Here is a 23,801-nt window from a genome sequence, read left to right as displayed (position 1 = left end):
TCACAAAAACATGCAGTGGCAGCAGTTGAGCAGCAAAAGTCTATTTCATATGAACTCACCGATATGGAGCAAGTTTCTGAACTACGTATGTCCCATTTGTTCTCTGTATTATATCAGCATAAGATGTCAAGATGTTTTGAATCATGGCTCAGAATGGTACAAGATAAACTTAACTTCAAATCACTAGGAACTTACAACACTTGCCATATGGTTGTTTTCTGACTTTTCTCCTGCAGTACTTTGTCACAAGAGGAAATATTCTTGCCTTACTCATTCCTCACTTGTACTCTCTTTAACATTACTTTGCGCAAGCATATGATAGACTGAGCAAAGACAATGTTCTACATAGGTCATAAATTACACAATTCCATCTCTCTCTTAGACAACTCATCACCACTAAATCACAACAAATAAGATGCCCTAGCCACAGACAGCCCATATATGCTGTATGTCAAAACTATGTGATGTACAAAGCTTTTAAAGTTTGCTTTTTAGAACTTCATTTACATTTTGAAAATGTTCATGGTTGGCATTTTGAATGTCAAATGTATGCAAGGCTTGGTTAGCTTGGTTAACCTTTTAATTGTAGAGTAAATCTACACTACACAGTAATATCAGTGAAGACTTTGTCTCATCTTGGAAGCTAAGCAGAGTCAGCTTTATTTAGTACTTGAATGAGAAAACACCAATGACTACTAGATGCTGTAGGTTTTATTTCAGAGAACTGGCAAAACCAACCCTGAGTATTCCTTGCCCACAAAAATCTTATGAAATTTATGGGACTAAAAGTCAACAGGAGACTTGAAGGCAGTTACTGAGTTACAAACATCCTACTTACAAATGACTCATAGTTAAGAACGAGGGTGAGACAACAGCAAGTGAGAGAAATCTACCCATCGGAAGGGAAATTCACTCCTGAAAGAGTTATCAAGGGGAAAAGATCTCTCAACTGAAGCTTTATCACCAATCCTTGTTTCCACAACAAGCCAAATTTTTCAAAATCCAATTCTCACAGGGACAGAAAGTGAGGTGAAATCTTCTAAACAGGGGTACAGACAGCCTTCTTTATGCTATCCAAAACTTATATAACTATCCGTCTACCCATCTACCCATCTACAAATCTATCCATCTCTATCTAGAGCAGTGGTTCCCAAACTTATTTGGTCTACTGCCCCCTTTCCAGAAAAAATATTACTCAGTGCTCCCTGGAAAGGGGTGGGCATGGCTGGGCATGGCTCCTGCTCAAGAGGGCAGGGCTGAGCCTCTCCCCTAGTTCAAGATGCAGGGCTGGGAGGGGGAGGGGGAGGTGGGTGGGGCCACAAATGGGCGGCCAGGACTGGGATGGGCAGAGTTATGAGCTCTGAGGCAGGGCTGAGCTGCTATCCCTGTCTTGCGGTGCCTGCCAGGACACAGGGGGCGGGGCTAGAGGAGGGGGCAGGGCCTCTTCCCAAGTGCCTGATGGGGCTGAACCTCTCTACCCCGCCCCCGTGTTCTAACAAGCGCCTCAGGGGAGGTATACAGAGGCTCAGCCTTGTCTTGTGTTCTTGGGAAGAGGCCCCACCCCCACCCCAGCCCTGCCCTTTAGTCCTAAAAGGCCTCTCAGGAGAGGTATAGAGGCTCAGCCCTGTCTTGGGCTCTTGGAAGGAGGCCCTGCCCCCTTCCCTAGCTCCGCCCTGTGTGTCCCAACCAGCACCTCCGGAGAGGTATATATTCTCAGCCCTGTCTCGGGCTCTTGGGAAGAAGCCACACCCACTCCTCTAGCTCCGCCCCCTGTGTCCTAACGGGTGGCTCAGGTGCTCAGCCCTGTCTCTGGCACTTGGGAAGAGGCCCCTCCCCTCCCCTGGCCCCAACCTCGTGTCCTAATAGGTGCCATCACCACCCCCCTGGATCGCTGCAGTGCACACCAGGGGGCAATAGTGCCCTCTTTGGGAATCACTGATCTAGAGTTATGATTAAAAATGTACCTGTTTCGACTTTAAAACGAAATGCAATTTAAGAACAAACCTATAGAACATATCTTGTTTGTAACTTGGGGAATGCCTGTAGAAACAATACCATATTAAATGCCATGGCTCTATTCTATAGAACACAGAAACCAGACTAGGGGGTGCTGGGCCTCCCCTGAAGTAATCTGGTAACAATGATCACAACCACCAAAATTTCAGCGTAATTGATTCCCTATTCTATTTCATGCCATTTTTACATTCACTTAGTAGGGTCTTACATAATTTCCCCTTTCCTTAATAGGATCTTGGAAATGACTAAAGCCATTTCGAAGCCAAACATAGACAGCTCTCTTAGTATTCTCTTTCCTATGTCAAACACTCCTACCTCCCTAAGTTATTTCTCATTAAGCTTGGTCTCCAGACCTTTAATCACCTTGATCCTTCTCTGCACACATTCCAGCACTCTGACCATGCAGCCTGACCAAAGCAGAATAGGTGGCACTATTACTTTTCTTATTCTGGACACTCATTGATGCAACCTAGAATAGTATAGATGTTTTTGATTCTACATCACACTGTTGATTCAGTTTGTGGCCTAGTAAAATCTCCAGATCCTTTTCACATTTACTGCTTTCAAGCCACGTGCCACAGATTTTATATTTGTTTGTTTCATTTTCTGTTTCTCTCCTCTGAGATATAAGCCACTCACCCCCAACTCAATTTGGCACCACCACTATTCAGTCATCTAAGTCATTTATAAAGATGTCAAACAACACAGGTTTCAGGACAAAACCTCAAGGCCCAATAATAATTTTTCTTCTAGGTGAAGAGCAACCATTGACAAGTACTATCTGCGATCTACCTGTCAACCATTTACAGATTAGCTTAATTGTAACACTGCTCAACCATGCTTAATCTGCTTGTTTGCAAGAATATAATGGGGGACCTTGTCAAAGACCTAAATAAAATCAAACTATACTATATCCACAGCACCAAACGTATAATTCAAAAAAGAAATAAGATTAGTTTGGTATGCCTTATTTTTGAGAAAGTCATACTAGCTCTCAGCAATCATAGCATTCCTTTGTAAGTGCACACACAAGCTACCTGTTTAATGGTCAATTTTAGAACTTTTCCTGGTATCAATGTCAAACTGACTGGTCAGTAGTTGATGAGATCCCTTTCTGCCCATTCTAAACATGAGGATAACATTTGCTCTTTTTAACACTTATTATTGTATCAGCATTTTCACAGTAATCTTTTTAGTAACTGATTTAGTTGTTTGGTTGTAAACTTCTTCTTCTTCTTCTTCTTCTTCTTATTATTATTATTATTATTATTATTATTATTATTATTATTATTATTATTATTTCTTCTGATTTTTTACTGCACAAAATTCATAATAACCCATGTGCCAAGCTTGACTGGATTCCTGCTACAGGATCTTGTGATATGTAGTTTGGTGAGATACATACAATTCCCTATACTACTATAGTCCTCCAGCTCTAAATAAGCCACCAGACTATAAATCCCAAGAGATTGTATTAATATTATGTTTCTGTGGAGTGCATGGATTTTTTTTCCAGTTGGTTAGATGGAATTGTTGTTCATGAGTTAATTTCTGTCTGCTTTCAAATGTTCTTGGAATGAAAAAAAGAAGAAAGAAAAGCAAAAAAAAAAAAAAGAAGAAGACAAGGAAAGAATATTTACTCATTCTTTCACAGGGTGCATTTGCTTATATAAAGCTTGCACCATTTACATGACCCAGATGCATGCCCTGGCCCTGGGGTGTACTCAACTTTCCCAGGCTTCCATGTGAAGGGAAGAGAAGGAGGGGGGGTCCGTCCTTTTGTGAATTGCATCTTGCACATTAAAACAGATGGGCCATCTGAGGAAAAACTCATAGAAGAAGGACAATTTCAGTAAAACCAAGTAAAGGGTTATAAGATAATCAAGTACTGAGAACTGGCTCAGACTGAACTGTCGACCACCCAGGAAGAAAAGGAGAACATGAACCAGAAAATGCTCTGTCAGTTATTTCAAGGGGACTGTGATACATTGAAGAATGAGGTGATTGTCCCACAATATAACCCTAACATAGATCTTTTCGACATCTGTAGTGATAATTTCTCTCCCTATTATATCCCGCTAAGAGTTTCAAGACAAGCGATATGTATCAGAGGATGTATATTTGTACTAGTTTTTTTATAATCAGTATTTATTTTTGTATCTTGTCTTTCTTAATAAGGTAGTACTCTAAATCAACAAGAGTAGCATAATTGCATGAGAATATACCTTCAGAAAGAAGGATGAAAAAGCATACTTATTTGGTCTGACATTCATTTCCTCTTTCATAGAATCATAGAATCATAGAGTTGGAAGAGACCTCATGGTCCATCCAGTCCAACCCCCTGCCAATAAGCAGGAAAATTGCATTCAAAGCACCCCTGACAGATGGCCATCCAGTCTCTGCTTAAAAGCCTCCAAAGAAGGAGCCTCCACCACACTCCGAGGCTTTTTTTAGAGTCCAGGCAAACAAAAGTTATTTTTCTTAGATTACAATTGCCAAATTCCCCAAAAAACAACAAAAATAAAATAAAACAATCCAACACTCTCCAAAAACTCACACCCCTCCTATATTAGTAAAATGGTATTCTGTATCCTTGAACACTTCACAAGTGAAATTCAGGAGATGTGAGGCCAAGCAACATCAGAGTATGGTCAAGATGGAAAAAGTTTTTAATAAGGAAGAACAATCTACTAACAACTGAAAATCACCAGCTGATTCTCTACATTCTTTACCAATTTCCAGAATCTGACAGCTCTTTCTGAAATATTATTTCTGTGTCGCCAGAAGACTACAGTGAAGTCTTCGGTACAGTCCTGTTCTGAAAAGTAAAACCCAGTTAAGATTACCATTTTCAAACAAACCACAGCCTCAAAATTAATAACAGAAAGGTGATGGGTCCATCTTGACAGGCGGCCAATGATGAATATCTTGAGCTCTTTTACTTATAATATATAAGATGAGAGCAGATAGCATTAATAGAAAGGCTTTGAAGTTGTTCTGTCATGTAGTCAAATCACTAGGGTTGGGGGGGTGGGTGGTTCAGTCCTTGTTCAGGTTTATAAATATTTTTAAAGGTCACTGTTCACTTCTGATTCAGATACTAGCTTTACAAAGTGGTCACAAACCAGTGCAAATATCCTGAACTCCATTTGAAGTGATTTTGATGCAATTTTTGTATATTAGTATTATAAAACTTTACAATTTCAAAGCAACTTCAGATAAAAAAACTATAGCTCTAGCTATATAGCTTTTAAAAGGTTCTTCATTATTTTCAAATGACAGTAGTATACATTTTAGACTATTCACATCCCATGAGCTTTCAATCCGACTTCTCCACTAGGAGGACAGAACCTATTTCAGTCATTAACAATATTGGTCCAGTTTAGATATAATAATAAACCTGACTTTGGGGAAAAATTTGATTCTAGCTGCCATCATGTCAACTTCAACTTATGGTGACACCAAGTCATTCTGTTGTTAACAGGCCTACTCAGGTCTTGCAGACTCAGGGTGATGGCTTCATTGGTTGAATCTATTCATCTGTAATACAGTTTTTCCTCTTTTTCTACTGACTGCTATCTTACCAAGTATTACATAGCCCAATTAAAAAACACACCTTTCCCTGGTGTCTTACTTTTTAGGCCTATTCCTGAGGCGCTGACTCAGAAAATTGCATTGGGTCCTAGATATGGTTATCATGGTTTTCTATGAGTGAGCAGATGGCAACTGGTAGAAGGCAAATGTTATAAATCCCAAAAACTAAGCTGATGGTGGAAAATGGTGCCTTTTGTTTTTGAATCAGCAGGTCAAATATATCCATGGGTCTAACATTTGACTCTGCCTGCCTCGCAAGCACGGCTGGTGGGGACGAGGGACAGGGACTTTTTGATCGTGGCTCCTCGGTTGTGGAACACCCTCCCCAGAGATGTACGACAAGCCCCAACCCTTTTGAGTTTTAGAAAAGCCCTGAAATCATGGCTATGTGCCCAGGCTTTCGAAGATTAAATGATAAAGACGACCCGGACTGATTTACGGCTACAGCACGAGGATTTTGGATGAATGGATTTTTAATCATATGTTTTATATTTTTATATCATTTTAATTGTTTTAATTGGATTTTCATTGCTATTTTAATTATGTGTAGGTATCGAATTGTTGGCAATTGTGTACGCCACCCTGAGTCCCTTCGGGTGAGAAGGGCGGGATATAAATGTTGGAAATAAATAAATTAATTAATTTGGGGCAACCACAATGTGTGTTGGCCAGTAATTCTCTTTTTTAGTGAGTCATGCCTTTTCATGATGAGGTCAAAGCACAACAATCTCCATGAAGTAACCCTGAAGTAAGGTAGAAGGTAAAGGTTTCCCCTGACGTTAAGTCCAGTCGTGACCGACTCTGGGGGTTGGTGCTCATCTCCATTTCTAAGCTGAAGAGCCGGCGTTGTCCGTAGACACCTCCAAGGTCATGTGGCCGGCATGACTGCATGGAGCGCCATTACCTTCCCGCCGGAGCGGTACCTATTGATCTACTCACATTTGCATGTTTTTGAACTGTCAGGAGAACCCTGAAGTATTCTGGCTTTATTTGCTCTAGGACCCATTTATTTGTCTTTTTGGCAGTCTACAATATGTGTAAAACTCTTCTCCAGCACCACATTTCACATGAGTTGATTCGAGGCAGATGGCTAATAGTAGGGCCAGCCCTGGTTTTAAAATAACATTAGATAAAAAATTTCACAAACTTATCCTCCAACAACATTAGATAAAGTTTTGAAATGGAAATTCCATATCTAAAGGTACGTATCTTGTCAGGAGGTCCTTGATTTGTTTCAGAGTTGGGTAAAATGTCAACACAAGTCATTAATACTTTTTTGAATATATAATTTTAATGACAATAAAAAAGTTGATTGTGTAGCAACACTTGCATGTTTTGCTTGCTTAGAGAGTTACTCACTCAGCTGGCTGTTGGAACTTCATTATCTTGTTGTGATCTAGCTAAAAATTTGTTTTTTTCCCTTTCACTTTCAGTAAGAAGAGGTATGATCAAAGGACTCAGGGAATGATCAATATGCTTCTGGACTTTCCTTTGATGAATTATTGTTTGTTTGTGTGAATCTGTGTAGCTTGAAGTCATAACCAAATTCTTCTAATTGAAAAATGAGTCATGTTCACGACACCTTCAGAACTTTCACATTAATCCACAGTTTACGTTAAGTTTTTCCCCTGTCTTAAACTAAGAGGACAGTTTGTACTTCACGTATAAGGATGGAATAATGAATCAATTTCACTTTTTTCCACATTTAAGTATTTTAAACGTCATGTTCTTTTCATGCCAAATTATACAATTTCTGATTTTTGGAAAAGAAATTCTACAAAACAAACATACAGCATTTTCCATTTGCACCAGCTAACTGTAATAGATAACTAATAGATAACTAATAGATAACTGGCAAAATCATTTTAAAGTATTCTTTGCACGGGCTGTGGCACAGGCTGGAGAGCAATTCAGCTGTAACCAGCTGCAATGAATCACTCTAACCAGGAGGTCATGAGTTCGAGGCCCGCTCGGAGCCTATGTTTGTCTTGTCTTTGTTCTATGTTAAAAGGCATTGAATGTTTGCCTATATGTGTAATGTGATCTGCCCTGAGTCCCCTTCGGGGTGAGAAGGGCGGAATATAAATGCTGTAAATAAATAAATAAATAAATAAAATCACACTATAAAAACACAATGGGGCCTCCGGTGGTTCAGTGTGTTAAAGCGCTGAGCTGCTGAACTTGCAAACCGAAAGGTCCCAGGTTCAAATCCGGGGAGTGGAGTGAGCACCAACCTAGCAGTTTGAAAACATGAAAATGTGAGTAGATCAATAGGTACCGCTCTGGCGGGAAGATAACGGCATTCCATGCAGTCATGCCAGCCACATGACCTTGGAGGTGTCTACAGACAATGCCGGCTCTTCGGCTTAGAAATGGAGATGAGCACCAACCCCCAACTGGACTTAACATCAGGGGAAACCTTTACCTTTACCTTACTATAAAAACCCATTGGGTTGCCTTATGTCAACAGGTAACTTGAAGGCACAGACATCCTTAGTATACTGAGAATGTTGTTGTATTCATCTACCCCACAGGTATGGTATGCAGGAAGCAATATGAAAGCATACCTGCTTAATGAGAATTCTCCCCCATACAGAAAATTTCCTTCAGTTCTCATATTTCTAGCACTGTAGAAGGTGCACCTAGACTATTTGCATTCCCTTGGTAACTTTGCCTGCTCCTTTTCTTTGGAGGCCAAAATTTTATTTTGATATGCTCAACTAAAATTTGAGGTTACTGCAATGCTAGAAATTTGGAGACCAAAGGAAAAATTCATTGGGGGGGGGGGGGAGTCTTATATGAAGGAGAATGCCCTCATCCCACCATAGTCATACTCTGCAGAGAGATGCTAAAGTTGAAGAGCCTCTCAGAAAGAAGGCATGGCAATCCTAATTCAGCATTAGTAAAGGCAGTTATAAAAGAGTCTGGAGAAGAACATCATTTAACGTCATCATCATCATCATCATCATCATCATCATTATTGCCACTACTACTACTACTACTACCATGGTTTAATCCATTCCAAAGGTAGTCATGCAAACTATAAAAAGCCACTTATTAAGATAACACAACATAAATGCATTGAACATCACAATCCCCACCCCAATACAATACATGTATACGAATTCCCATCTGTCAAGCCAAAAACTCCAGAGCAAATAGTAATGACATCCTTATTTGTGCATGGTATATATTAATCTTCCAGCCATTTTCCATTGCAGAATATTTTAGTATTCAAAACTTCAAAGTATAATATATCCCTGCTTATAACTTGCAAATGATTATAAGTTCTTCACAAATTTATCTATTGATTTCTCTTTAAGTACAGTAGAGTCTCACTTATCCAACACTCACTTATCCAATGTTTTGGATTATCCAACACTTTTTTGTAGTCAATGTTTTCAAAACATCGTGATATTTTGGTGCTAAATTTGTAAATACAGTAATTACTACATAGCATTACTGCGTATTGAACTACTTTTTCTGTCAAATTTGTTGTATAACATGATGTTTTGGTGCTTAATTTGTAAAATCATATCTTAATTTAATGTTTAATAGGCTTTTCCTTAATCCCTCCTTATTATCCAACATATTCATTTATCCAACGTTCTGCCGGCCCGTTTATGTTGGATAAGTGACACTCTACTGTAATATATATTTCAGATGTTTAAAATAATTTGAGTATGCAATAATGTATGCAACTTTTTTCCAGTTTTGTGCAGACAACATTCTGGCTGGAACAGAACGTTTAAGATTGAAATGTTCACAGACCTAGGCCTGGAAAGATGAATCTATCAGTTTTGATTTCTTCCACACTCAAATGTATCTGATATCACATTCTTTCCATCCTAAATATAATGATAAAATTTGCAAATTTTGGTAAATTTTTATATAAATAAAGTTTGCAGCTATCACTACTAGCAAGAAGGGAAGGTTAGAAAATGAGAACATTACTAATCTGCAGTCCACTTTTTTTGAACTAGTTATTCCTTGTGTTTGCTTTTAAGGTTTCAAGTTCTGGTTAGAGAACAAGGGTACATTTACACTGCTGTTTTAATGCAGTTTGACACCACTTGAATTGTCATGGCTTCATGATAGAATTATAAGAATTGTAGTTTGGTGAGGCACCAGCACTCTTTGGCACAGAAGGCTGCAAATTTTGTAAAACTAAGCGTCATGGCAGTTAAAACGATGTCAAACTACATTTATTCTATAGTATAGATGCATCCCAAGGAAACTTAAAGAATTTAGATTCAATTCTAATTAATAACAATGGTGATTCAGGACTGGCTTGACTCTCCAATCTCCGCTTTGCAACAGAAAACAAAATGTCAGGTTCTGCAGTTGCTCAGACAAAATATACTACTGACAATACAGAGCTCTCTCCCTCTCCACTCCTCAACCTTATTTCTTGCTGCGTATGTTAAAGCTTGACTTTTAAACTACAATAATGTATTGAATTGACAGATGTTCTTTTGAATGTTATTTTCATTAGTAAGTGCATGTGGCTTTAGCTTGATGAATACGCTTGCTGTAAATTTGTACTGGCGGATGGGTCCAAGAATGGCCCAATCTAAGAATAATTGGAAACATGATTTTTAGTGGTTTGGGCATAAGCAGTTAATTACTGCACCGTATTATATTTACCCACTAAACTTGATTTGCTATGCATGTCAAAGACCTTTAATATAGCACAGAGCAGTTTTCAGAAAGCTTAACTACAACCATCCAGTAAAATATTAACTTCTTTCCAGTGGATTTGTATAAATCAGTCTAGGGAAAATCAACCAAAAGTAGGGGAGCACCTTCAAGCAGGACTGAGAGCTGTGTATCCCATAAGATTTGTTGGACAGCAACTCTCAAGAGCCTTGGGCACCATAGACAGTTCCCATCTCGGTGTTATGTTCCCATTGCTGCTTTAAAATCCCTTAGGGGAGATAGGGCGGGATATAAATAAAGTTATGTATTTATTTAATTTATTTAAAATCTAACAAGTTGTTATGGTACATACTTTGGGGAACTGAACTTCATCAGATGCATGGGCTATTCCTGCATTTGGCAGATCTGTATACATATCTTTCAGATGTGATGGGAGAGAAATGGAAAATATAGAAATGTTAATTATTTTAAGAGTTGCCATTTAAGAAACTACTGTCATGTGGATTAGCTTGCCTACTTAGCAGGTTGAGTCCTGAATGACTGCAAAAAAGTTTTGGGGATTTGAAGAAAGAGGACTTTTTGGGAAACTGGTGCTATGTTGTGTTTATGTAACAAACTGTTGACAGGAAGTAACGTTGTGTGTAACTTTTGAACTTCTATTCCCTCTGGTCCTTCTGATTATAATCATGTCCACATAAGAGTTCATCTAGAGATTAAATTTCTACTTGGCTCAGACAAACCTTCTCATTACAATTTTTTGCTGTTATTTGTCATCAAGTCAATTTCAATTTATGCCAACCCTATGAAAGAGAGGGTTTCATAGGGAGCTCCCCTAGACCACTGGGGAGCTCCCCTAGACCACTGGCCATCAACTGTTCTGCACAGGTTTGTGAACATGGAACCACAGCTTCCTTGATTGAATCAATACACCCATAATACAGTCTTTTCCAATGAGTCACATCTTCTCATAATACATCCAGTCACAACAGCCTGAATTTAGTCATATTGGCTTCTAGAAAGAATTCATTACCATATATTGGTTTACATATCCTCAGATGTCCTTGTCAACACTAACAACTCCTTGCTAAATGGCTATTCTTAACATTATAAATGACTGTACCATTTGTATTTCCATTTTCCTCCATAGCTTACCAACCTAAGCAAAAGCAAAAAAAAAAAAATGCTAACCAAAGGAATACATCTTGCTCCTGATGACATGGGCTACAAAGGAAAGTGGTTAGTCATTACAGTGTCGCCTATTTTTTGTTGCTCCTATATATTCCAACCCTAAGAATATGTACTCAGAAAAAAACACTCATTAAGTGTGATGATTGCAGACATAAATAAGGAAACCACAGACTAAGAAACTTGCACCAGTTTTTGCTAATAATGCAGTCAGACAGTTTTTTTTTGGGGGGGGGGGAATAAAAGGTATTTATCAATTACTAATCAATGTAACAACTTTAGTAGTCAAAGCTGTCATATTTCCTTGGACTTTAACAAGATGATATAAAAGCAGATCTTAGTGAATCTGCTCCCCCCATTCATTGCCTAAAATAATGGATTGGTACTTACTGGACAACCTACTGCCTACTAGATAAATCTGGGTTAAATGGCCTTGAAGCTATTCCAGTGCAGTCCAAGCGTGTCCCTGGAGTCCTTTGGCCATCCTCCCAGAGGCTTATTGGTGACGTCGTATTTCTGGCCACATGGCCTGGCACACTAGTGTGACATTAATTAGAAATGCGACATCACCAACAAGCCTCTGAGACAGAGCTGGCAGTGAAGCAGCAGTGGAATCCACTGCTGATGTGGACAGTGGATCCAGCCTAATCCAGGCATTTGCTCCTCTAAAACTGTGACATCATTCTGGAGTGTTTTGGAAGCTCTGGAGTAAATCCCATGTTCCGTTGACCCACATTAAGAGCCAGATGCAGTGTTTCCATTGCCAATCCCGCCATGTGTGCAGAACTTTACATGGTTAAGCCTCAAAAATCAATCTTTAAAGAGCAGGGTCTTGTTACAATGGAATGCTGTGCACAATTGGCGATAATTATTTTTGAGACTACAACACCAGGATCTAATTGGGTTCCCATTGGGATATTTTTCATGTTAAAATTATCTCTGGACCACATGTTACAGTTGTTTCCTGAGGTGATCACTGCATTTAGCTAATGTTGGTACCTGTGGCCTCATCCGGGACAGCAGCAGAGTCAGAGTCAGATTTTAGAGAGTAATATACAATTGGGATGAAATTGGGTGCTTTGAATGCGATTTCCTGCTTCTTGGCAGGGGGTTGGACTGGATGGCCCATGAGGTCTCTTTCAACTCTAGGATACTATGATTCTATGAAGAAAGGCAACTTTTTTGCCTTTTTATTGCATTTGCTCCCAGTTGTCTTAGTGGGGTTTTTTTTTGGGGGGGGGGGGTAAGGGAATGGGGGCAGGGTTTGAATTTTGTGTCTCCAGAGAAACCCCCTCTCTAATATCTCATATCTTGGAATAAGTGGATTTGGGATTACAACATTTTACAAAATGTCAACAAAAGTGACAGAAGAACAGAAATGCTCTATGGAAGTTACCCATAGATGCTTATGCTTCTAATTTTATTTGTGTGAGTTTATCCTCAAGTATACTGTGCTACAAGGGCCCTTTTTTCTCTCTCCAAACCTTGGCAGAATCATGTTTTTCAAACAGTGGTAGTATGCAGCATATCAACAATGTCTGCTCTATTGTCGCTTACTGAGTGCTTAGGAAACCATGTTCCCTTCAATTGTCCAATCTGAATAACCTCAGTTGTCCCAATTTTTAGCTGCTGTTATAATGTCCCACTTTTCTCCTCCCACTATCTTCCTTTGTCTTTACCTTACTTCCAATTGCTGCAAGTTGTGTTCTAAGTGCAGAAGCAGGTCTCACTTTTCAGCAGAAGTAAAGGCAACAGGAAGAATCTTGTCCTTCCCAGTAGGCTCAAACAAAGCCATGGAAGTTAAAGTAGTGTCAAACTCTAGTAATTCTACAGTGCAGATGCACTCCATATTTACTAGGACACATGACACACCTCAGTATTTGAAGTTTTAAGTCCTGTAAAGACACTATAAAGATGGATCCATGCATGACATAGGAGGCATATCTGCTGAACAGATACTTTTTTTTAGCACTAACTCCTATATTTATGGATCTTGTTGAATATCAGAACCTGAACTTGTAGACTTTTGTCAATAGGCTTGGATATCTTTAAAAATACTCCTCTTTAAAGTAATGATATCTTGATGCAATGATAGTTACTCTTTAGCAAGTAGCTCTCAGAAAAAATTGGCTAATTTTATTATTGTTGATTTATTATTCTAATTGAAAATACAAATAAAACAAATAATGACAGCTGGACCTGAATATGAACACACAATTGAAAACATTAGAGGTGGAATCGGGATTTAAATTTTTATACTATATAGTATATAAAATCAGATAAGCAATGTCACATTTAGTAATCTTTTTTCACTTGAATTTTTTCCAATAGACTGCCAGGATCAAAGGCTTTCTGTTTCTTCCAGAACTTGTAAAGGTTTTATTTTTTGGGAGCACCATGCCCTCCAATATTTCACAGAGGAATGATGGGATTTGTGAGGTAAGGAATATCAGAGTGTACTTAAGATGACAAATGTTATGAATGAGGGAGAATACACAAGCTAGGTTTCTAAGCTTCCATTATTTCCCAGCCTCTTTTCCTGTTGGTGATGCTCAACCCGAAGCTAACAATCAGGATATTGCAAGGTTTTTGTAAACAAAGTAAAACAAGTAAATGATGGTTAAAAGACTAATGTAGCAGAATGCTTTTATGTTACATCAATCAAAATGAATCAATATAGGTTTGCTCAGTCTTTAGGCAGTTATAGAAACACAAAGAGTTATCAGTATGCTTTGAGACATTTAACTTCTTCTGGTTCATTATGAAACAGATTATTCATTTATACTTCATTTACTTAAAAACCGCATATGTGCTGCATGTTGGTAAACAAATTAGTGCAGCTTAAACAAAAATAACAATATTGAACTTGTAATACCATGATCGAATATGACATTTGTGGCTGTTTGAACATGCAAAAAAAAGAGATTTTTTTTTAAACCCAGAACTTAATGTTCCTGTACTGGCTTCCCATTACTTTTGATCATGAACAAGATAAAGAACATTGTGTTTAAAATATGACCAGACTTTCTTTTGATTAAGAACTGCTCTTTAAAGAGGAAATAGGAAACAAAAAAATTAACTATTTCTTAGGCTAAGACACAACAGAAAGACCAAATCCTGTCACAAAACCTATCAGGAATGAAAGAATAAATATAAAAATTGCATTTACCATTTAATAAAAGTGAGAAAAATGTTATTTGTCGAGTCTGAAAATAAGCAATAAAGGAAGCTTTGGACATTTCTTGGAATTCAAAAGACACTGAACTCTCTCCCTGGAAAAGAAAAAAATTCTTGGTAGTCCAGAGAAACATGCATAGAACCCCTGGAATACAGCTAGAAAATAACAATACATGGCAGAGAGGACAGTAGAATTAATGCAGTTTGACTCCGCTTTAATTGCTATGGCTCAATGCTATATAGAATCATGGGTGTTGCAGTTTTATGATGTCTTTAGCCTTCTCTTCCAATGAGCGCTGGTGCCTCATAAAAATACACATCACAGAATTCAATAGCATTGAGCCATGGAAGTTCAAGTGATGTCACACTGCATTCATTCAACAATGTAGATCAGTGGTTCTCAACCTGGCATCCCCAGATGTTTTGGCCTTCAACTGTCCAAAATCCTAACAGCTGGTAAACTGACCAAAACACCAGGGGACACATAGGTTGAACCCCACTAATGTAGATGCACCCATAGTCACCTCAGCAGCCTGATGCACAGGTTTCCTGCTTGTTAACAGATGGTGTGTCTAGCTATCTCTCATTTTTATTGTGGCCCTAACCTGCTCTAGACAGTATTGCTTCTGTATATAGGATTGACCCTATGTCTTTCTTTCTTTCTTTCTTTCTTTCTTTCTTTCTTTCTTTCTTTCTTTCTTTCTTTCTTTCTTTCTTTCCTTTATTTGCAAGAGGGTATACTGTAGTACAATCTACATTGTAGATGCACCCATTCTCTTAGAACCTGTTATGTAACAATTGTAAATACATTAAAAAAACAAAGATTGGTGATCTTTCTACAATGTCTAGATAGCACCATTTTTTTTCAAAATACCAACTGGTACAGTGTACAAAATAGATACCCATTTGCATTGCCTGAATGAATTCCATTATATGTTATTATGTTAAAACAACCTTTTAAAAATATTGCACAAACACACAAGAACAGTAAACACCAACATTTTAGAAAACAAATAATAGCCAGCAGAAAGGTAACACAAGATCGGCATGTATGGGGGCATGCTATTGGTCTAGAAAAGGAAACCTTTTAATATAGAAGACCTATTAAATTGGGGATCTCTGACAGCTATATGGTTCAGCACAGGGAGAGAAGCTAGGGCAGTCAAAACCACTTCTAAACCACACTATGGTCTAGAGACTTCATGAGCTATGCAGAACAGATCAAGGTTCATTGTAGAGATAACTAAAGAGGATATCTAGGCTATTGCAGGTTTGAATTATTGTTCTTCAAACATATCCACTTCTTGGAATTCTACCCCAACAGTAATATTTTCCTTTATTTCCCACAATTCTAATATTGCCTTCATTTTCAGATAAACCTAGGAAGTGGGTAGGCTCAGGACTGTCAGTTTTTCTTGTCAATGTCTCTTCAAGGTCTCACTCAGAAACCTCACCATCTGATATTTGATTCGTTTCACAAGTGGTGCAAAGGATCAGACCAGGGACTTTTTGTACATTCAGCAGTGCTCTACTTCCAAGCTGTGGCAAACCTTGTAACAGCTATTTTTGAGTGGACTACAATCCTCTTGGTATAGTAGTCTGAGTGTTGCACTAGGGTTGCACTACGGGTGACGAGGGTTTGACTCCCAACTCAGCCATGGAAACCTACTGGATGACCTTGAGTAAGACACACAACCCCTCCCTGAACAAATCCTGCCCCCACCCCCCAAAAACCCCTCAAAAGTAATTGGTTTGCCTTAGGTTCAAGGCTCACAATATCAATAGTAACAACAACAGTTCTCAGGAGAGTGTGGTTGTGTAGTGGTTTTAATGCTTAGACTAGGTCTACGAAAACTAGAGCCAACTCAGCTATGTAACATCAGCTGGGTGGTCTTTGGCAGATTAAGTTGTGTGAGCCTTGGAGGAAGGGACTGGGAAACCTTCTCTGAATGAATCTTGTCAAGAAAACACTATGGAAGGGTTGTCATAAGTTGGACTTGATTTAAAGGCATGTCACAAAAGCAACTAGAAATAGCTCCTAGAATGACCCACTTAATGGAACTGTTTCAACAGTGTAACTTTTCCAAGCAATGGATCAATCCCCACACATCAGTCATTAGATTTGTTTTACAAAAATGAAATATTATGCATTAAAATATGAACCAAATCCCTATTGTTTTTGTGACCCCTGACTTCTTTAGACTTTTGAGGGAACAAGGAGTGATTTGCCTTTCTTAAAATGCTCCAAATGTTTGTGCTTCCATTTGTAATAAGAGATTGTAGCTCCCAATGTCATCTTTTCCCATTTTTATTTGCATTTTTGGCAGTCCGTGTAGTCCTTAGAGTGTACAATGGCAGAAGAAACTGCCTCCCAGACTCTCTGAAGTTGCCCGGCTCTGACATAATGTATGGGAAGGGTCAGAAAAACAAATGCAATCTGTAACTGCTACTGAATTTCCTTTTCACTTCTTTCTGGATGTCATAACATATAAGAGTTACATTCTGAAATAAATACTGCATCCTTTATTTAAAATGTAGCATATCCCATACCCAAATAAGACTCATCTACAGGTAAATGTCTACAGGATGCTTTGGGAATTGGCTTACATGGCCAAACAATACAGAAAATTGTGCCAGAAAGTAAACTGATGACACAGATTTTTGTTCTAAGTAAATGCTCAGGCAGACCAATGTATGTTGTTATGAACCCACACATGCTAACATTACAAATATTGTTGTTGATATGTACTTTCAAGTAATTTCAGATTCAAGATTTCTTTGGGGGGAGTGACTTTGCCTTCCTCTGAGGTTGAGAGAGTGTGACTTGCCCAGTGTGCTTCCATAGCCAAGGGGGGATTATGAACTCTGATCTCCTGGCATCCGAATCCAACATGCGGCTATTACAGATATAGCATTATTTTAAAAGCTGCTCTAAGCAGATCAATGGCTGAAGAAAGGACATATGGGAAGTAGCACGAACAGAAACAGTGTCCACATTAATAGCTGGCATTCTTGGGAACCGATTGCAATCAGAGAGTCCACAGAATATCTCATTATGAAGTAGAGCAAAGTTGCAGATATCCTGACTTAGTTGTAATCCAACATTGCAAGAGCACACTTCCACCCATCCAATTTTGAAATTAGGGTGTCACAGGAATCAGACCTTCTCCATTCCACTGATGGGAGAGGCTAATTAGAGTGGTGGTTCTCAACCTTTGGGTCCCCAGATGTTTTGGCCTTCAACTCCTAGAAATCCTAACAGCAATTGCCTGTGTTTTCTGGGAGTTGTAGACCAAAACACCTGAGGACCCACAAAACACCTGAGGACTGAATTAGAGGAACCAAATGAATATGAATTATTGCCTATTGTAAGGCCACTCTGAGTCCCCTTTGAGGTGAGAAGGGCAGGATACAAATACGGTAAATAAATAAATAAATAAATAAATAGTTTCCTGCAAAATATCTTTAGGCTTAACCTATCATATAGGGCAGGCATGGACAAACTTCGGCCTTCCAACTGTTTGGGACTTCAACTCCCACAATTCCTAACAGCCGGTAGGAATTGAAATCCAAAACACCTGGAGGGCCAAAGTTTGCCCATTCCCGTCCACATTACATATTATATTGGGCCACATACCTGGAACTGGGCCAAAATTGCTTTGGGCATGAGATGACATCCAGGGACTTCTGGCCCCAAATATGTGGTAAAACCAGTAAACCGTTTTTAGATGTGGGCGAAACGTCAGGAGAGAATACTTCTGGAACATGGCCAAACAGCCCGAAAGACATACAACAACGTTTTTATTCTGTGTTAGGAAAAGTCAATGAATGTTCTGGAGTTTTCCTGAAACTCCAGAGCAGTCCAGTATTTTGGGATTGGTGCGAACGTCTGACCCAGTTCTGATTTAGAACCAGTTTTACTATTCACATGGGTCAATGCCACCATCCCATTTTCCCCATGGGAGGAAAAGGAGAGTGCATTTCACTTTGTCATTCTTTGTCACTTGAAGCAGTGATCATGGAGCTCCGGAGAGCTCCTAGCTAATGCTGGATGCCTCTGCTGATGTCAGCAAAGATGTCAGCATGATCTGGAGAAAGGAGAACCCACCTCCTTTCTACCTACCCTCTCCAAGTTGTCCGCGTGCCTTTGCTGAAATCAGCAAAAGTGCCTAGTGACAGCCATGAGCTCTCTAGAGCTCTGTGAATGCCGCTGCAGTGACAAACAGTGACAAAGGTAAGGGTGACTATCCAGTGGAACCAAACTCTGTTCTGTTCCCATTATGGTTCAGGAATGGAGAGCTTTTAAAACCTTGACAGAATCCAGGGCTGATCCAAAGCCAAATGCTTTGGACCAGCTCCAGATTTTGTGGCCTGTATAGATAGGTCCTTACTCAAAACTTGAAATGGCACACATTATATTTAGGAAAATATCTGTCTTGAAGATTCTGTCCATGCTATCCTGCAGCGAGAGCCGAATCAATGCAATTTTGTTAATTCAAATATTGAATTTTATCATAGTGATGCTTCATAGAAAGAAAGGTTAAGTCAATGCAATTTTGTCAAATTGAATTTGCATTGTAAAAGAGTGATGTATTAAAAAAACTTCATTTTTTATGTTGCTTCTGAGGCAATTTATTTTAGGACAATCATTTCATTTCACAGTAAAACAATCTTCTCTAAAATAGTATTCTCTAGAGTTTGGTACTGTGGGACTGAAATAGCCATTATCACCAACTGGTTGTGGATTTATAGACATTGTAGTCCAACACATCTGGACAGCAGCAGCTTGAGGAAATCTGCATTAAAGCATGGCATATGCTTTACAGATGTTTGGATTTGTTTGCTTCTTACCTAGGTCATTATGGTCTTTGGCTAAAATAATAAAATGGATTGGCTGAAGACAGCACTGGGCTAGATGCCATGTTCAAACCCTCACTTAACTCTGAATTAGCTGTGTGGTCCTGGTCAAGTTACAACATCATAACCTAAGTCCCAGAACCCCTGCTGCCAAAGAAGAGAATAATTTCAAATCCCTATCATACAGGACAGGCAAGGGAAGAACTGGCAAATATTCAAAGTAATTTAATCTCAAGTACTAGCAACAAATTGTAACTTTGTACAAGTTGGTGTCACTGACTGTGATGACGAGAAAACAGATTTCAGTTGCAATAAGAAAGCAACTTTTGGATAAGCACAGTGGTTCATATAGTCTAATTTTAGAAAACTATTTTTGCTGTGAAATCCATGTTTGTTCAGAAGTAGAAGTCTTTTTTATGCGATCTTACTTCTTGGAGATGGGAAATGAGTTGCTGAAAAGTAATACATTACCTAATTCAAACATTTTTAAAAAATCTTAATCATTTCTACCATGGCACTATGGTACTTCTTGATTATATGTGAGCATATCACATGGAAGCCTGGATTAGCTCCAGAAAAAGGAGGAATGAAAATTGGAGAAGAAAACATCAACTGTACAAGATATGCAGATAATACTAAAACTAGCAAAAAATTACAGGATGTGGAATGACTACTGAGGAAACTCAAGGAAGAAAGTGCAAAAACAGGTCTGAGCTAAATACCGAGAAAACAAAAATAATGATCACAGTTAATTTACATAACTTTAAAGTGGATACAGTAGAGTCTCACTTATCCAACATTCGCTTATCCAAAATTCTGGATTATCCAAGGCATTTTTGTAGTCAATATTTTCAATACATTGTGATATTTTGGTGCTAAATTTGTAAATACAGTAATTACTACATAGCATTACTGAGTTTTGAACTACTTTTTCTGTCAAATTTGTTGTATAACATGATGTTTTGGTGCTTAATTTGTAAAATCATAACCTAATTTGATGTTTAATAGACTTTTCCTTGATCCCTCCTTATTATCCAACCAACGTTCTGCCGGCCTGTTTATGTTGGATAAGTGCGACTCTACTGTAATGAATACACTGAAACTGCTAAAGACTTTTTGTACCTTGATTCAGTTATAAATCAAAATAGACAGCAAAACATCAGATGGATTAGGATTTGTAGAGGCAGTTATGAAAGAACTAATAAGATCCTTAAAGTTAGTTTGACTTCAACTAGAACTTTTTATTTAAAAAAATTAAATGCAGCCATAAGTATGGTGCCTGAATCTTGTTGACTGCAATATTAGAACTGGTAAGGTATTTCAACAATTAACAGAAGTTGAAATTTGATTCATGTGTATTCCCGATAACTAGAAAATTCTTAAATGAGAAAATGCAATGCAAGATTCGATTTGTAGCTCCCCTTCTCTTTCAGCCCAGTCATGCTAGAGTTACAGATGGATGGGAAAGCTCATTCTGCAATACATCATTTCCTTATTACTCATCACTGACATTTGCTAGGAAGAATGTATTTCACCCAGCTGCAGAGCTATGGTTACACATTGACACATATCTCTATCTGTATCATTATTGCCTAAAAACAAACACAATCATACAAATGAGCAGTGACACAACCAGCAAATAGTACTTGTGACTCCAGGGAAACCTTAACCTAAAAGTAATGGAAAGAGAATCCCTCTTCTTATGGCAGCAAAGTATAGCTTTTATTCACTCAGAATCTTTGCCAAGTTGTTTGGAAACAGATATGTCCTTTTATTGAAAGGCTGTGCTATTGTACTTGGTACCATAGCTCTGCTCGTCTTTATCATGTAATTCCACAAAAGAACTGAACAAGTTTTCAAATCCATATTTTAGATGCTTAAATTGGGTAGAAAATCAGTCTTTCCCATAAACTGCCGTCAACAAGGGTTATGCCGAAAGCCACAGCCCTGGAAATTTGATTATTATTTTCAGAAAATGGGCTGATGTTGGAAAGCATTCAATTTTCCAATCACCATAGTAAGAAATGATATCTAGGAGATCCCTGGTTAGAATGGCAACTTTTAATTTGGTCTCTTTAATATTCTCTAAGAAATACTGCATTTTTAATCTCTATCTGGAGTTTTCAATGATTTAATGAGACACATATTACTTTCAATTTGAACTTTCTGAATTATTCAGCTGAAAACATTTACCACCTACAATGTCTGCCTTCATAGGCTCCTACAAAAAGACAAAAGGTAACCTAACTAATAACAGTAAATGCTCCTGGTTCATTCTAGCAACCAGGAAGCTGAGCTGAAAGACTCAGGCCAGATGTTTAAGTCTAGGGCAGTGGTTCTCAACCTGGGGTTTCCAGATGTTTTTGGTCTACAACTCCCAGAAATCCTAGCCAGTCTACCAGTTGTTAGGATTTCTGGGAGTTGAAGGCCAAAATTGTTTGGGGACCCCAGGTTGAGAACCACTGGTCTAGGGCAACCTTACTTAACCTGGCATGCTTCAGATCTGGCGCAGGTTGGTGAGCAGCCTGCTGCAATAAATCACTCTGACCATGAGTTCGAGGACAGCCTGTGATGGGGTGAGCACCCGTCAATTAAAAATTTAAAAAAAAGCCCCTGCTGGTTGCTGACCTAGCAACCCGAAAGATAGTTGCATCTATCAAGTAGGAAATAAGGTACCACTTATAAAATGGGGAGGCAAATTTAACTAATTTACGACTTTGGAATGAGGAAGTGCCATCACAGTGGATGATGAAGCAGCTGCTCCCCCTTTGGCCAGAATTTAACATCCCCTCAGGAGAAGGTTAAATTGCCTCTGCGTCTGTCTCTGCCTCGGTTCTATGTGTGTATGGGCATTGAATGTTTGCCCTATATGTATATAATGTGATCCGCCCTGGGTCCCCTTCGGGGTGAGAAGGGCGGAATATAAATACTGTAAATAAATAAATAAATCTATTGGACTATGATGCTCATCAGTTGGTTAGGCTGGCTGATGGTGATAGGAGTTGTAGTCCAATATATCTTGAGCTCTGGATGTTTGGGAAGACTGCTTTAGGATACCTCCATACATGTTATGCCCTTTTTATTGTTTTAGAAAAGAGCTCACAAGCTGCTTTTTATTATTCTCCAATCTAAAGGTCATTTCCTCACTATTTATATCTAAGAGTAGGCAAAGGTCAGTCCTCCATATAGTCTCGAACTTCAAATCCCATCAGCCTCAGCCACAAGCTTATGGTGAGGAATCAATGGCTTACAATATGGAAACATTAGAGCTTTAAAAAAGACAATGCTATTTGCAAGATTCTAGGACAGGCAATCTATTTTTCCCAAATTTTGGAAATCTTCTAGGTGGAGTGGAGTGAGACACTCTTCTGAACATGTATCAACTTGTAAAGGAGGAAAGCAGACAGCTATGCATAAACCTTCCTCCATATACACACATAGCTTCGGGTTCAATATGGAAGAAAAGTGGGAATAAAAGACAGATAGACAGAAAGATAGATATTTTCATATCAGAAAAGGGGTGCAGTAAAGATGATCTGATAACAACACTTATAAATGTATATATACACAAACCATATTATAATTTCAGTGTTTTTATGGTTGGTGTTCATTGCTTAATAATATATAAGGTATCACCTTTGCTGAATTCATCATCTGACTCTAATAAGTATAATGGATAGTGGTTTGTGGAAACCATGCAGCCTTTCAAATGTTACTGAACAGCAATTCCCAGAAGTCCTCATTATTGGCTATGCTGGGAGTTACTACCCAAAAATATCTGGAGAGCTACATGAATTCCATTCCTGTTTTACATGATCTGCAGTTAAGGGCTGACTAGGTGTTTGAGGAAGAAAAGGAGCAGGATGAGGAATTAGAGTTGATGTTGCAGTAGTCATAAAACAAGAATGTGCCCAGTGTGAGCTCTTTGTGGCCCCAGGCATTTTTAAAAAATAATTTTGCCCCCAAATCACATTTAGGAGGCTTGGATGCATTTATCACTTGATAGGTCACACTGGGCCATTTTACAACTAGGAGAGATTTTTTAAGTAAAAATGAAGAGTAGACAGAGGGTCAATTCCTGTTCTAAAGAAGGCGTCTTCTGGGTTTAAAAAGACCCAGGTAGTCCCAGAAATGGTGGAAGAGCGCAAAACATTTGTTATAAAATCCCTCTCATATCTTTACTATTATAACTCCCAGAATTGCCCAGTGTCGATGCTGGCTGGGAGGTTCTGGGAGCTGAAGTCCCCAAAGTAAATTTCCAAGTGTTGTGCAGGACCTATGTATTGTTATTACTGACACAAGTGCTTACCCAC

At 38.7% G+C, this 23,801-nt stretch overlaps 2 protein-coding genes across 13 annotated transcripts in view; both read right to left on the bottom strand.

Annotated features, from left to right (window-relative positions):
• pde4d (phosphodiesterase 4D) overlaps positions 1-23,801 on the bottom strand; it is an 830,388-nt gene that overhangs the window by 144,359 nt on the left and 662,228 nt on the right. The window lies entirely within an intron of this gene.
• LOC134297153 (glycosyltransferase 1 domain-containing protein 1-like) overlaps positions 1,645-23,801 on the bottom strand; it is a 49,900-nt gene continuing 27,743 nt past the window's right edge. Inside the window, exon 1 of the mRNA XM_062974251.1 lies at positions 1,645-23,801. This exon is cut by the window's right edge and continues 27,743 nt beyond it. The gene's annotated coding sequence lies outside the window, so the exon portion shown is untranslated.

The sequence above is a fragment of the Anolis carolinensis genome, chromosome 2 (genome assembly GCF_035594765.1).
Source record: "Anolis carolinensis isolate JA03-04 chromosome 2, rAnoCar3.1.pri, whole genome shotgun sequence".
In the NCBI taxonomy this organism is placed as follows: Eukaryota; Metazoa; Chordata; class Lepidosauria; order Squamata; family Dactyloidae; genus Anolis; species Anolis carolinensis.
Note: the sequence above shows the minus strand (reverse complement) of the source record. Positions and strands in the feature narration are given on the sequence as shown.